Genomic DNA, 13991 nt, shown 5'->3' with positions numbered 1-13991 from the left:
TAAACTATGGAGTGCCGCAGGGATCTGTGTTAGGCCCTCTGCTATTCTCAATATATATGCTGCCACTTGGTAACATTATAAGAAAACATGTAATTAATTTCCACTGTTATACTGATGACACTCAATTATATATTTCATCACGACCAGATGAAAACGATAAATTATCTAAATTGACAGAGTGTGTTAAAGATATAAAATACTGGATGACGTGTAATTTTCTGCTATTAAATTCAGATAAAACGGAGGTATTACTTATTGGTCAAAAAAACTGCCCACAAAACCTCTTACAATACAACTTTACTTTAGAAGGATGTCCTGTTACTTTATCCACTACAATAAAAGACCTGGGTGTTATATTAGACCGCAACTTGTCTTTCGAAAATCATATTTCATATGTTACAAGAACAGCCTTTTTCCACCTTAGAAACATTGCTAAGCTACGTAACATGCTATCTGTTTCTGATGCAGAAAAGTTAGTTCATGCATCCATGACCTCGAGACTAGATTACTGTAATGTTTTATTAGCTGGTTGTCCTGCATCCTCAATAAACAAGCTACTGTTAGTCCAAAATGTAGCTGCTAGAGTTCTTACTAGGTCAAAGAAATATGATCATATAACACCTATTCTATCATCTCTACATTGGTTACCTATAAAGTTCTGTATCAATTACAAAGTATTACTACCATAGTTGATAATAATATAGGCCTAATGTGAGCTGTTGAGGCTCGCGCAGTTATAACATATTTTAGTTAAGAAACAATATATAGCCTAGGCTACACACTACCAGCTGTTTTCCTGAATGCCATCAAGATTGAAACCGTGACTGGTTTCATAAGAGTTCAATAAACAAATAGTTAAAATTAAGTCACTTACATTTTCATATTATTAAAATAGATTATTAGGATTTTACCACGTCCGCCTCCTTTTGAGCCAGGAAAAACACTGTTATGAACATCACCTTTGGGTCACATCCTATAGTCACATACAGCTTTTGTCCCCCCCACTTTTAGAATGGCTGCTACCCATTATCAATGTCTGTGCGGACGTCTGTATTTTACTAGTATATAGTATACTATAGTTAGCGATTTAAAAGCCCTCAGCGGTGTCACACGTCGATTAACCGGTGGGAAAATTTGATCACAGTCACATCCCTAATATATTTATATATAAATACAATAGGCCTACCTGAAAGAGAATTTTACTTGCCCGACCAGAGTATAGCCTGATTAGAACGTCAATAATAAAAAAATAACTTGGGAATCACTAAACGAGAGATTATTCTAATTTCATTACATTCATTTTAAGTTGCAATCAGCAGTTAATAATAAATGTATTACTGATCAATGGTAACAAGGTTGCACTGCTGAGGCTCATGCTGCTTCTCCAGGAGAATTGTAAACAAATGAGCGCAGCACACAAAAAAGCAACCCAGTTAACAACATACTGACTATAAAAATTACAAATATGGAGTTTTTCTATATTTTATAACATATGATAGAGTTAAGCAACCTCACTTGACGAGTAGGCAACTATTTCCTGAATACAATCACGATTGAAACTGTGACATTGATTTCATACAACAGGTTAATAAACAGTTACAATTAAGTCACTTACATTTTAGATGCAATATTTACTGTTTTTGTTCTGTTTCAGCAGCAAAAATAGTTAAACAAAGATCACAACAGAACCATCGCGCATCTCACAGCAACTTGTTTTCTCATTACTGAATGATTCAGCATTTTGAAACGAATCGGTTGACTCAAAGATTCAATGGTCAATCTATAAACATCTGTCTCAATCATGAATGACTCAGTCATTGGAACGAATCGTTTGAACGAATGAATCAATGACTCGCTCATTAAGATGGTCGCCTGGCGACACCTAATGGCGGTTTAGTGTTATGTTTAAAAGTATCATTCTTTAGGCACACACAGAGACACAGATACAGAGAGAGAGAGAGAATTCTCCAAAAAATCACATTCAAACCAAAATATCTGACTTCCTGTTGGTCAGAGTTGGTATCGAGTTTTGTGACTCTAGGAAAAATTAAGCCCCCATTTTTGACTAAAGGTGGCGCTACTGAGCCCCTCACCACGCCCATTTCTGAAACTTTACACATGTCTACTAGGTAATAAATGTAATTTGTCTGTCGAGTTTCATGCAATTTCAAGCATGCTAAGAGTCTCAAAAGCATCAAAAAAGAATATAAAAGTTGAATGCATTGCCATGGCAACAGTATTAAAGATATCAAAAATCCTTTCACAGGTCTACATCTGCCGTGCGTTTACATCATACACATAAAGTTTTCGGCCTCTTACAACGAACACACTGCGGAAGTTTCATCAAGATCAGTTAATGTATGCAGAAGCTATAGCACACTTCCTGTTTCCATTATTCGCCATAAATTCGTTTCCTCGCCGCGGCCAAACCGTTCAAGATATCAAAAATCCCCTGGCAATTTGTCATCCTCAATGCCTTGACTTCATGCACACCGAGTTTGGTGACGATCGGGTGAATTCTCTAGGAGAAGTGTTTCAAATACCAGACCATGCGTTTCCAAACAACCCTTAATAGCCGACTTCCTGTTGGGCTGGCGTAAAACTTAGAGCACGAAAGTTGTTCGGCCCGATGAGATCTATATGTGTACCGAGTTTCATATTATTACATGCAAGTGTGTTTGATTTATGGACAAGTGTTCGGATGCTGTTCCAGGGGGCGCTGTCGAGCCCCCCTGCCACGCCCAGATACCAGCTTCTGCCTGGCCCTGATGGCCGCGGGTTCTGACCTGTGTGCAAAGTTTCAAGAGTTTTCGAGCACGTTAAGGGCCCCAAAAGCCCCTGAAACCTTGAAAAACAATTATAAAAGCAAATCTCTCCTAACAGACAAATCCCCCACACCCCACACACAGAGACACAGATACAACTTTCGTTTTTGAGCATGTTAAGGGCCCCGAAAGTGCCCAAAAGTCCAAAAGAAAAATAATAATAAATATAGCTGCGAGCAGCGATTACGGGCCCAAGCCGGTGGCACCGCAACCCCAGTGCCTTTAGTTACCCTTACCTTAGTTTGGTCCTTCATCGCTGCTTGCAGCTATATTTATATATATGTATATATATAAATATATAAAAGACAGAAAATATTACTTGACTTACCTTATTCTGGTTTTACGATACACTCAAAATATTCCACAACAAATCCTTTAAATTTAATGTAAAAATAAAAATGAAAGTAAGCAGTGTTGGGCTCACGTAACCCTCTCATTAGAATCAAAATGTTTCAACATTTGCCATGTATTTGGATGCTAAACTATTACTAAAATATTATAGGCTTTGTTCTTCACTCGTGTTCCAATATCGACGGAAAAAATCATCCTCTTCACACGTGCAAAAATGAGCTTGAAACATCACAGTGGAGCGGTGCTTACTGTGAATGTACGAATTGTATATTTAGAGCAGTGTAATTTTTATATGTTAGGTTAACTATTTTAATATTATATTTTATTAAGGCTATAATGAACAGGCTGCGATGTCAAGATTGCAATGCTGGAATGTGTGTGTGTGTGTGTGTTCATGTTTTTCTATCCTTGTGGGGACTTCAACCTGAATGCACACAGACTCATGGGGACTCGTGTCACAGTGGGGACCTAAATAGAGGTCCCCATGGGTAAACAAGCTTATAAATCATACAGAATGAGTTTTTTTGGAAATGTAAAAATGCAGAAAGTTTTCTGGGATAGGTAGGTTTAGGGGTAGGGTTAGTGTGAGGAGATAGAATATACAGTTTGTACAGTATAAAAACCATTATGGAGAGTCCCCACAAAGATAGTAAACCGTGTGTGTGTGTGTGGCATGGGCGCGATTGAACAGTGGACACATAAAAACATACTCCGTCATTATACAGGACGACATTCAAACTGCAAAGTGTTAACTTATATTTGTGTACAGTCGCAATAAAACACAACATTGTGCTTTTGTAAAATATTTTCAAGCAATCCACCCCCTGAAATGCCTTAATTTTAAAATTAAACTAAAATGCTCATGGCTGCACGGGCATTCATAACGGTGCGCGTCCACGGCGAGGAACGAGCAGAACAGAGTGAACGTTTTTCAGTTAATTCCTACTTCCATAGGAATTCATTTGAAACGCTCGCTCAACCACTATCAATGTCAGTGCGGACGAACATATTTTACTTTCGTTTTTAAGTTGGCGATTCAAAAGCCCCCAGCGGTGTCACACGTCGATTAACCGGTGGTAAAATGTTCTCACCGTGACATACCTAGTATATTTTTATGTAGATACATTTTTATGTAGGCCTTTATGTAGGCCTACCTGATTTTGAACACAAGAGGGCAGTATAGCCCTATGTATGACTTGACTTTTATGGGACTAAATAGTACAATTACTATTTTTAAACTTATACATAATTATTAAATTATTTAAAAAGAATAAAATGGATAAAATGGGTTTAGTTGTGATATTTGTATACTTTTATATAGAAATAAATGGTGTTTAATTACATTTTTAGAAGATGTGGCTTTTAGTGTTTCCTTTTTGTACATTATTTAGTCCCTCACTATAGCAAAACCGTTTGAGATTTTTAATATCCGTTGACAATTTAGAATCTTTAATGTATTTTCATCATTTTGAAAAAGTTTGGTGTGAATAAAATAAACCAGTTAGGAAGAGTAGCTAAAAACTCAGAGTCTCAAATATCCAAAAAATCCACATTCAAACCAAAATATCTGACTTCCTGATGGTCAGAGCTAATGACTTTAAATTAGAAAGTTGTCCGGCTCGGTGAGACCAATATAAATACTGATTTTTGTAACTGTTGGTAAAACTAACCCCCCCACTTTTGTCAAAAGCATGTTGAAAGTGACACACTTCCTGCTGCCAGTTGGTGGCGCTATAACTTTGACTCACAATAGTTACATCCATCTGATCGGCCTCTTACCACGAACACACTGCTGAAGTTTCATCAAGATCAGTTAATGTATGCAGAAGTTATAACACTTTGTGTTTCTCTTTTCTCGCCACAAATTCGTTTCCTCGCCATGGCCAAACCGTTCAAGATATCAAAAATCTGTCCGCAATTTAGCATCCTCAATGTCTTGACTTCATGCACTCCGAGTTTGGTGGGGATGGGATGAATTCTGTAGGAGGAGTAGTTCACATTCCACAGCAAGCGTTTTCCAAACAACCCATAATAGCCGACTTCCTGTTGGGCTGGCGTGAAACTTGACAGAGGGAAAGTTGTTTGGCCCGATGAGATCTATATGTGTACCGAGTTTCCTATTATTTCATGCAAGCGTGTTTGATATATGGACCAAGTTTTCAGACCCAGTTCAAGGGGGCGCTGTTGAGCCCCCCTGCCACGCCCGGGTACCAGCTTCAGCCCGGCCCTGATGCCAGGGGGTTCTGACTTGTGTGCAAAGTTTCAAGAGTTTTTGAGCACGTTAAGGACCCCAAAAGCCCCTGAAACCTTGATTAACAATATAAAAGCAATAGTCAAATCCCCCCTCCCCTCACACACACAGAGACACAGAGAGAGGGAGAGAAAATTCTCCAGAAAATCCACATTCAAACCAAAATATCTTTCTTCCTCTTGGTCCGAGCTAGTTACTGTAAATTAGAAAGTTGTCCGTCTTGATGAGAACAATACACATACCAAGTTTTGTTGCTGTTGATAAAACTAACCCCCCCACTTTTGACTAAAGGTGGCGCTACTGAGCCATTTCACCACGCCCGTTTCTAAAACTTTGCACATGTCTACTGGATAATGAATGTGATGTGTCTGTCGAGTTTCATGCATTTTCAAGCATGTGAAGAGTCTCAAAAGCATCCGAAAAGAATATTAAAGTTTGATGCGTTGCCACGGCAACAGTATCTAAGATATCAAAAATCCTTTCACAGGTCTACATCTGCCGTGTGTTTACATTATACACATAAAGTTTGAAGCAAATCGGGTAAAAATAAGAGGGTGATTTCAAAGCATTTTGAAAGTGACACACTTCCTGTTGCCAGTTGGTGGCGCTATAACTTTGACTCACAAATGTCACATCCATGTGATCGGCCTCTTACAACTAACACACTGCTGAAGTTTCATCAAGATCAGTTAATGTATGCAGAAGTTATAACACACTTCCTGTTTGAATTATTCGCCATAAATTCGTTTCCTTGCCACGGCCAAACCGTTCGAGATATCAAAAATCCGTCCGCAATTTAGCATCCTCAATGTCTTGACTTCATGCCGACCGAGTTTGGAGGCGAATGGATGAATTTCCTAGGAGGAGTACATCAAATTCCACAGCATGCGTTTCCAAACAACCTATAATAGCCGACTTCCTGTTGGTCTGGCGTAAAACTTAGAGCACGAAAGTTGTTCGGCCCTATGAGGTCTATATGTGTACTGAGTTTCATATTATTACATGCAAGCGTGTCTGATTTATGGACAAGTGTTCGGATCCCGTTCCAGGGGGCGCTGTCGAGGCCCCCTGCCACGCCCGGGTACCAGCTTAAGCCCGGCCCTGATGGCCGCGGGTTCTGACCTGTGTGCAAAGTTTCAAGAGTTTTTGAGCATGTTAAGGGCCCCAAAAGTGCCCGAAAGGTTGACAAAAAAATAATAATAATAATAATCCTTACGAAAACAATAGGGCCTTCGCCCTTTCAGGGCTTGGGCCCTAATAATCCTACCGAAAACAATAGGGCCTTCGCCCTTTCAGGGCTTGGGCCCTAATAACAAATAATCCTACCGAAAACAATAGGGCCTTCGCCCTTTCAGGGCTTGGGCCCTAATAATAATAATAATAATCCTAACGAAAACAATAGGGCCTTCGCCCCTTCAGGGCTTGGGCCCTAATAATAAATATAGCTGCGAGCAGCGATTACGGGCCCAAGCCAGTGGCACCGCAACCCCAGTGCCTTTAGTTACTTAAAGGCACCGGGGTGGCTGTGCCGCCGGCTTTGGCCCTTCATCGCTGCTCGCAGCTATATATATATATATATATATATATATATATACACAGTATATATAAAACAGAAAATATTACTTGACTTACCTTATTCTGATTTTATGATACACTCAAAATATTCCACAACAAATACTTTAAATTTAATGTAAAAAATAAAAACGAAGGTCAGCAATGTTGGGCTCATGTAATCCTCTCATTAGAATCAAAATGTTTCAGAATTTGCGATGTATTTGGATGCTAAACTATTCTTTATTATAGGATTTGTACTTTACTCGTGTTCCTTAGGAGGAGTAGGTAAAAACTCAGAGTCTGAAATATCCAAAAAATGCACATTCAGACCTAAATATATGACTTCCTGTTGGTCGGAGCTAATGACTGTAAATTAGAAAGTTGTCCAGCTTGATGAGAACAATATAGGTACTGATTTTTGTAACTGTGGGTAAAAGTAACCCCCCCACTTTTGTCAAAAACAATTTGAAAGTGACACACTTCCTGCTGCCAGTTGGTGGCGCTATAACTTTGACTCACAATAGTTACATCCATCTGATCAGCCTCTTACCACGAACACACTGCTGAAGTTTTATCAAGATCTGCCAATGTATGCTGAAGTTATAACACACTTCCCGTTTCTATTTTCTCGCCATAAATTCGTGTCCTCGCCACTGCCAAACCGTTCGAGATATCAAAAATCCGCAATTTATCATCCTCAATGTCTTGACTTCATGCACACCGAGTTTGGAGTTGAATGGATGAATTTCCTAGGAAGAGTACATCAAATTCCACCGCATGCGTTTTCCAAACAACCCATAATAGCCGACTTCCTGTTGGGCTGGCGTAAAACTTAGAGCACGAAAGTTGTTCGGCCCGATAAGATCTATATGTATACCGAGTTTCATATTAATTCATGCAAGCGTGTTTGGTAAATGGACCAAGTTTTCGGACCGCACTCGGACCCCATTCAAGGGGGCGCTTTCGAGCCCCCCTGCCACGCCCGGTACCATCTTCAGCCCGGCCCTAATGGTCGCATCTTCTGACCCGTGTGCAAGATTTCATGAGTTTTTGAGCATGTTAAAGGCCCCAAAAGCCCCCGAAACCTTGAAGAACAATAATAATAATAATAAATATAGCTGCGAGCAGCGATTGCGGGCCCAAGCCGGTGGCACCGCCACCCTGGTGCATTTAGTTGCACTAAAGGCACCGGGGTGGCGGTGTCACCGGCTTGGGCCCTCCATCGCTGCTCGCAGCTATATTTATATATATATATATATCGGACAAGTAATATTCTCTGTCTTGTCACTTTACAATATATATATATATATATAAAATTCAGAGGCTGATTTTGCAAATAAATCCACATTCAAACCAAAATATCTGACTTCCTGTTGGTCAGAGCTAATGACTGTAAATTAGAAACTTGTCCGGCTCGATGAGTCCAATATATGTATTGATTTTTGGAACTGTGGGTAAAAGTAACCCCCCCATTTTGCCAAAAGCATTTTGAAAGTGACACAGTTCTTGTTGCCAGTTGGTGGCGCTATAACTTTGACTCACAATAGTTGCATCCATCTGACCGGCCTCTTACCACGAACACACTGCTGAAGTTTCATCAAGATCAGTTAATGTGTGCAGAAGTTATAACACTTCGTGTCTCTCTTTTCTCGCCATAAATTTGTTTCCTCGCCACGGCCAAACCGTTCGAGATATCAAAAATCCGTCCGCAATTTAGCATCCTCAATGTCTTGACTTCATGCTGACTGAGTTTGGAGGTGATTGAATGAATTCTCTAGGAGGAGTACATCACATTCCACAGCAAGCGTTTTCCAAACAACCCATAATAGCCGACTTCCTGTTGGGCTGGCGTGAAACTTGACAGAGGGAAAGTTGTTCGGCCCGATGAAATCTATATGTGTACCGAGTTTCATATTAATTCATGCAAGCGTGTTTGATATATGGACCAAGTTTTCAGACCCTGTTCAAGAGGGCGCTGTTGAGCCCCCCTGCCACGCCCGTTTCTGAAACTTTTCACATGTCTACTGGCTAATAAGTGTTATGTGTCTGTCGAGTTTCATCCAATTTCAAGCATGCTAAGAGTCTCAAACGCATCCGAAAAGAATATTAAAATTTGATGCATTGCCACGGCAACAGTATCTAAGATATCAATAATCCTTTCATAGGTCTACATCTGCCGTGTGTTTACATTATACACATAAATGTTTGAAGCAAATCGGGTAAAAGTAAGAGGGTGACTTCAAAGCATTTTGAAAGTGACACACTTCCTGCTTCATATACATACATATATATATATATATATATATATATATATATATATATACACACACAGTATAGGGACAAGACACAGAGAATTTTACTTGCCTGACCTGATTAGAACAACGAAAAAAAATCTAATAAAAAAATTAACTAGGGAATCACTAAATCGAGAGAATTATTCTGATTTTATGATACACTCAAAATATTCCACAACAAATCCTTTAAATGTAACGATATTCAGAACGGAACAAGAATAAAAAAATAACTACAAACAAGCCAAAACGAAATAAAAAAATAAAAATACATTTAAGCAATCCATGACATGACATGATTTATCTAGTTTTTGGACTGAAACATTCTGGTTGTTTTTTAACTTAAACATAATTCTAAAATGAAAACAAACAAACAAACAAAAAGAATAAAATGGGTATAGTTCTGATATTTGTATAATTTTATATAGAAATAAATGGTGTATAATTGCATTTTTAGAAGATATGAGGCTTTTAGTCTGTCCTTTTTTTACATTACTTTAATCCCTCACTATAGCAAAACCGTTTGAGATTTTATTTTTAAAAATAATCAGTTAACAACATAGGCTTGCTGACTATAAAAATTACAAATATGGAGGTTTTATATATTTTATAACATATGATACAGTGAAGCAACCTCACTTGACGAGTGTCATTTCCTGAATACAATCACAGTTGAAACTGTGACATTGATTTCATACAACAGGTTAATAAACAGTTCCAGTTAAGTCGCTTACATTTTAGATGCAATTTTGACTGTTTTTGTTCTGTTTCAGCAACGAAAATAGTTAAACAAAGATCACAGCAGAACCATCACGCATCACGTGTTTTCTCATAACTGAACGATTCAGCATTTTTAACGAATCGGTTGACTCAAAGATTGAATGATCAATAAACATCTGTCTTAATCATGATCGACTCATTCGAACAAATCGTTTGAACGAATGAATCAATGACTCGCTTATTAAGATGGATGCCTGGCGACACCTAATGGCAGTTTAGTGTTGTTTAAAAGCATCATTCTTTCCAACGTGTGTGTGCAACATTATCAATGTCAGTGTGGACGTCTGTATTTTTCTTTCACTTTTATATTAGCGATTTAAAAGCACCCGCTCGTGTCACACGTCGATTAACCGGTGCCATAAATTCGTTTCCTCGCCACGGCCAAACCGTTTGAGATATCAAAAATCTGTCCGCAATTTTGCATCCTCAATGTCTTGTCTTCATGCACACCGAGTTTTGTTGCGATTGGACGAATTTTCTAGGAGGAGTATTTCAAATTCCAGAGGATGAGTTTTTCAAACAACCCATAATAGTTGACTTCCTGTTGAGCTTTTGTAAAACTTAGAGCACGAAAGTTGTTCGGCCCGATGAGATATATATGTGTACCGAGTTTCATATTATTACATGCAAGCTTGTTTGATTTATGGACCAAGTTTTCGGACACCATTCCAGGGGGCGCTGTCGAGCCCCCCTGCCACGTCCGGGTACCAGCTTCAGTCCGGCCCTGAGGGCCGCGTGTTCTGACGTGTGTGCAAAATTTCAAGAGTTTTTGAGCATGTTAAGGGCCCCAAAAGATAATAAATATAGCTGCGAGCAGCGATTGCGGGCCCAAGCCGGTGGCACCGCAACCCCGGTGCCATTAGTTACCTAAAGGCACCGGAGATGGCGGTGCCGCCGGCTTTGGCCCTCCATCGCTACTCGCAGCTATCTATATATATATATATATATATATATATATATATATATATATATATATATATATATATATATATATATATATATATATATATATATATTATATATATATACACACACACACACACACACACACACACACATATATATATATGTATATATAAATATCTATCTATCTATATCTATCTATATATCTATCTATCTATCTATCTATATATATATATATATATATATATATATATATATATATATATACACACACACATATATATGTATGTATATATAAACATCTATATATATATATATATATATATATAAAGACAGAAAATATTACTTGTCTTACCTTATTCTGATTTTATGATACACTCAAAATATTCCACAACAAATCCTTTAAATTTAATGTAAAAATAAAAACGAAAGTAAGCAGTGTTGGTCTCACGTAACCCTCTCATTAGAATCAAAATGTTTCAATATTTGCGATGTATTTGGATGCTAAACTATTCTTTATTATAGGCTTTGTACTTCACTCGTGTTCCAATATCGATGGAAAAAATCATCCTCTTCACACGCGCAAAAATGTGCTTGGAAACATCACAGTGGAGCTCTGCTTACTGTGAATGGTACAAATTGTACTACTGACTATTTAAACAGAGCAGTGTAATTCGTATATGTTAGGTTGACTATTTGTATTATTATATTTTATTAGGGCTATAATGAACAGGCTGCGATGTCAAGATTGCAATTCTGGAATGTGTGTGTGTGTGTGACGCGGTTGCGGTTGAACAGTGGACACATAAAAACATAAATACAATGTTTTAGTTCATTCCTACTTCCATAGGAATACATTGAAAATGCTCACTCTACTCCGCACCATTATCAATGTCTGTGCGGACGTCTGTATTTTACTTTCGCTTTTAAGTTAGCGATTTAAAAGCCCTCAGTGGTGTCACACGTCGATTAACCGGTGGGAAAATTTGATCAGAGTCACATCCCTAATATATTTATATATAAATACAATAGGCCTACCTGAAAGAGAATTTTACTTGCCCGACCAGAGTATAGCCTGATTAGAACGTCAATAACAAAAAAATAACTTGGGAATCACTAAAACGAGAGATTATTCTAATTTCATTACATTCATTTTAAGTTGCAATCAGCAGTTAATAATAAATGTATTACTGATCAATGGTAACAAGGTTGCCCTGCTGAGGCTCATGCAGCTTCTCCAGGAGAATTGTAAACAAATGAGCGCAGCACACAAAAAAGCAACCCAGTTAACAACATAAAGACTATAAAAATTACAAATATGGAGTTTTTATATATTTTATAACATATGATAGAGTTAAGCAACCTCACTTGACGAGTAGGCAACTATTTCCTTAATACAATCATGATTGAAACTGTGACATTGATTTCATACAACAGGTTAATAAACAGTTACAATTAAGTCAATTACATTTTAGATGCAATATTGACTGTTTTTGTTCTGTTTCAGCAGCAAAAATAGTTAAACAAAGATCACAGCAGAACCATGGCGCATTTCACAGCAACTTGTTTCCTCATTACTGAATGATTCAGCATTTTGAAACGAATCGGTTGACTCAAAGATTCAATGGTCAATCCATAAACATCTGTCTTAATCATGAATGACTCAGTCATTCGAACGAATCGTTTGAACGAATGAATCAATGACTCGCTCATTAAGATGGTCGCCTGGCGACACCTAATGGCGGTTTAGTGTTATGTTTAAAAGTATCATTCTTTACAACGTGCACCATTATCAATGTCCGTGCGGACGTCCGTTTTTTACTTTCACTTTTATATTAGCGATTTAAAAGCACCCGCTCGTGTCACACGTCGATTAACCGATGGGAAAATATCCTCACAGTCATATGCTTAATAGATTTATATTTAAATACAATATTGGCCTACCTGGTAAAAAGTTTTATATGCTATTTTGATGTCCTTTTGGACACAAGAGGGCAGTATAGCCCTATGTTTGCTTTTTTGTTGAACCAAATAGCACTAAATAGCCTGTTTTTAACTTTTTCATTTTTCTTGAATTGCAAAAACAGAATAAAATGGGTTTAGTTGTGATATTTGTATAGTTTTATATAGAAATAAATGGTATATAATTACATTTTTAGAAAATTTGAGGCTTTTAGTGTTTCCTTTTTGGACATTACTTTAATCCCTCGCCATAGCAAAACCGTTTGAGATATTTATTATCCATTCACAATTTAGCATATTTAATGTATTTTCATCATGTTGAAAAAGTTTGGTGGGAATAAAATAAATAGTTTAAGAGGAGTGGCTAAAAATTCAGAGGCTGATTTAGCAAAAAAATTCACATTCAGACCAAAATATCTGACTTCCCGTTCCCAAAGTCTTGACTACATACACACCGAGTTTGGTGGGGATGGGACGAATTCTCTAGGAGGAGTAGTTCACATTCCACAGCAAGCGTTTTCCAAACAACCCATAATAGCCGACTTCCTGTTGGGCTGGCGTGAAACTTGACAGAGGGAAAGTTGTTCGGCCCGATGAGATCTATATGTGTACCGAGTTTCATATTAATTCATGCAAGCGTGTTTGATATATGGACCAAGTTTTCAGACCCCGTTCAGGGGGGCGCTGTTGAGCCCCCCTGCCACGCCCGTTTCTGAAACTTTGCACATGTCTACTGGCTAATAAGTGTTATGTGTCTGTTGAGTTTCATCCAATTTCAAGCATGCTAAGAGTCTCAAACGCATCCGAAAAGAACATTAAAGTTTGATGCGTTGCCACGGCAACAGTATCTAGGATATCAATAATCCTTTCACAGTTCTACATCTGCCGTGTGTTTACATTATACACATAAAGTTTGAAGCAAATCGGGTAAAAATAAGAGGGTGACTTCAAAGCATTTTGAAAGTGACACACTTCCTGCTGCCAGTTGGTGGCGCTATAACTTTGACTCACAATAGTTACATCCATGTGATCGGCCTCTCACAATGAACACACTGCTGAAGTTTCATCAAGATC

The sequence above is a fragment of the Scardinius erythrophthalmus genome (assembly GCF_964197995.2).
Source record: "Scardinius erythrophthalmus genome assembly, chromosome: 12".
Classification (NCBI taxonomy): Eukaryota; Metazoa; Chordata; class Actinopteri; order Cypriniformes; family Leuciscidae; genus Scardinius; species Scardinius erythrophthalmus.
Note: the sequence above shows the minus strand (reverse complement) of the source record.